This window comes from Eptatretus burgeri, chromosome 14 (assembly GCF_056783735.1).
Source record: "Eptatretus burgeri isolate ZD-2024b chromosome 14, Ebu_testis_v1, whole genome shotgun sequence".
Taxonomy (NCBI): domain Eukaryota; kingdom Metazoa; phylum Chordata; class Myxini; order Myxiniformes; family Myxinidae; genus Eptatretus; species Eptatretus burgeri.
This window is the reverse complement of record NC_140974.1, coordinates 44142545-44145861: the sequence shown is the minus strand read 5'-3', so window position 1 is coordinate 44145861 and position 3317 is coordinate 44142545.

Below are 3317 nucleotides of genomic sequence, written 5' to 3'. Positions count from 1 at the left end.
TTAGCCGGAGACAGGAGAGCCTGTTTTCCTGTTCTCCGATACCAGTGCCGCGAGGAGGGCGATGAATTTGTATCGCACGACCTGACACCAGTGTTGCGGTATTCGCGCCCGCCGGCGTGCGACGGCCACGTAACTCGAATCGTGGCATGTCGCCCACCGGACGGACAATCCAGTCGTGACCCTCTCGGACTAACGCCGGGAACCAGTCACGGGTGGACCTTTCGGTCTCACCGCGATCGAGCCAATCAGCCCCCGCGTGGGATAGGGTTGCTCGCCAAATTCGACCGACCTAAGTACCCACGCGGAGGGTAGACCGGGCGATCGCACCTCGCCGCAGGTCGACTTCGGACACGGGCCACTTAAGCGACCCGTTCCGTACTATCAGAATAACCGAGCGGTGTTATCGTCGACCTCGACGGTTCGATTAATTATCGGGCGTATTCAGCCCACTACCAACCCTTTACGTGAAGCAAGATGAGGATTCAAAGAAGGAAATGACGAAGCGAAGCGGGAGAACAGTTCAATAATAAAGCACATTTATTCGCGGCACACGGGAAGCACACAAATACAATTCCACCAAAAGCACACAGAAAAAACACAATTCCATTTACACAAAAAGCAAATATAAAAGCGAAAACAATGCAGAGCTAATACCGACTACCGAGCACACGGCAACACTTATACAATTCTACTTCACAGACGGCGCCGACAACACATACCCAAAACCAAGGAAAGAAATACCCTCAAGGATGAGGCGGGCCTGAGGCCGAGACCGGGTCGCGCCTACCCGTCTGGTGATGAGACGCGGAGCGGCGATGGCGCCCAAACTCCGCGGACCTCGCGGACAGTGTCTGGCAGGGGGTGGGAAAAGGGGCCCCCTTGGTCGCACTATCTCAGCGCGGGGGGAAACAGGAGGGGGTTGCTGATGCTCGGGGTATAGAGGATCTTTATTATCCCTGGTGTGCGTCTCCACCTCGGCCAGGTCGCGCTGCCGGCCTCCCTCGGGCGTGCAGCTCCCGGCACCGACGCGAGCACCCCCTCGTTTGCCTTCGCCGCTGCCGCCTCTCCGCCTCTGGACTCTCCGACTCTGGACTCTTCTTTGGACTCTCCTCGTTGGATTCTCTTCAGCTTCTCCAGCTACTGCAGGCTTCGGGCTCCAGACTTCCACACTGCTCTGACTGACGAACACGGTCCTTTATCCCCCCGTAGCTTCGCCTTTGACCCCCTCCCTTTGACCTTTCACCTCGCTCCCCATTGGCCCGAGAAAAAGTGGGCGTGAAGGCTTTTTGATCCACAAATTTGCATATATCGATCGTTCTGGAGGCGGGGCCAAATCGCCCCTCGCTCACCGATTGGACGGCAAAAAGTGGGCGTGTGTCGTTTTTGATCCGTTTTTGAAGCACAAAATCCGTGATTTTGTACACGCTGTTCAACGTGCGCCCTGCACGAGTCCAACACCGGTACCCACAGCGGGGCAAGAACGGTGGCGATGCTACGGTTGCGAGGTGTGACGTGAAGGTCGTGGCGGTTGTGGTGAAGCGGTGTTGTGGTTGGTGGTTGATGTTGTGGTTGTGGTGGTAATCATGGCGGTTGGTCCAAAATAAAGATAGTAAAAGAAAAACGGCTATCCTGAAGAGTCGCAGCACGTATAAATGACATGTATTCCCACTAGACAACGGGTTTGGGCCTAACTACACATGCACTTACCGAGATACCTCACCTAAGGGACCTGAATGGTGGTTTGCGAATCTGGTAACCACAACAATACTATCAATTGCTTCCATACTTGTATTTATTTAGGAAAAAAGATGTTAAAACTTTTGAAACCCTGTTCCAAGTATTTGAATTATTTTCTGTCGTACTTGGGGGGACAACTGAGTTTTACCTTTCTTAATTTCTTTTATTGCTTGTAATTTATGAGATTCCTTCTGAGCATCTTTAATACTCTTTACAGCACCTGCTACATTTCCCACAGCAGAAGCAGTTGAACCAATTAGGTCTTTATGTTTAAGAATAGTTGAACCAATACCCATGAGAGTATCAATTATCCCATCTCCTCTAAATTGATGTCCGACACCCCTTTGTCTCTGAGGTTTATAGTATCCTCTACCAAGATACATACCTTCACCCTTGTAGTACGGGGAAAGGAACATCCCATCCCCTGTAATTATTTTATATTTTCCCAACTCGTGTTTCCTCACAATAACCATCGTATTTATTTATTGAAAAACTTCACGTAGGTGAATTCTGATGGATATAACTTCTCCATTAAAAGAAATCACACGATTATCTTGGTCGGTTATCCTAAAATTTACTCTGTGTATGGTTTTTCCTGACACAGGTAGATAAACCAAATTTTTAGGTTCCATATTGAATTCATAACCAATTGGGGTTGAGTATGCGCTGAATGAAAATATTGTATTTGTTTTTTTTCCATCATTATAAGCACCATCAATCAAATCACAGTGAATTAACACCGAATTTATTCCTGAGGATATTTGAATGACATTATCACTGTAAAACGTCCCATTAGTTTCAATCTTTTTGAGGAGAAACCTAATAACTCTCTAAATGAATTATCAATTGTGAAATCAACCTTGTAGTTATTTTTAACTTTAATCGTTGATTTTGAAGTATGTTTTTGAATGTTTATAACAATATTTTTGGTTCATCACCCTGTTCTTTCATAAGACGAGCAATTTCGGAAGATATTTGAGAAATCTCATATGCTCCGGGTGAGACTGTTATCGTTTTGTATCCACTTCCCGGATTATAACTAAACTTGTCATTTTTCTCGGTTATATTAAATAAGGTATTATAAGTTTCCATGGACAATAAAGATGCCTCATATTCTTTTGTTGTGTCAAGTTGTAGTGGGTATGGGAATGAAGATGTGTGGTCGCTTGTTGTGAAATTAAAACTCAGGATTGTGCTTCTCATCTTATTTAATATGAGATAAAATGTCTTTATATTGAGATTTATTAATTATTTTCATGTTCATCAACTGGTCTAAAATGGCTGATGCTTCATTAAAACAATTGTTATTTCCAGCCTTCTTACTGGCTAACAACAATAACAGTCTATTAACTAATTGCGATGGGTCATTTGGAAGAAAACTAATACCTGAACCAAGGATACTTAAAGCCTGAATAATGTGTTTCTCCTTCTCATTCTTCCTACTTTTACCAGAAAGAATAACCTTATAATTTAGAGTGTTCAGCAAATCAATATATACTCTATCATCATTATTTTTCATATCCAATGGTTTATCAATATACGTTGATTCATCCCTCACAGTTGAACCTTGTCTTCCATCT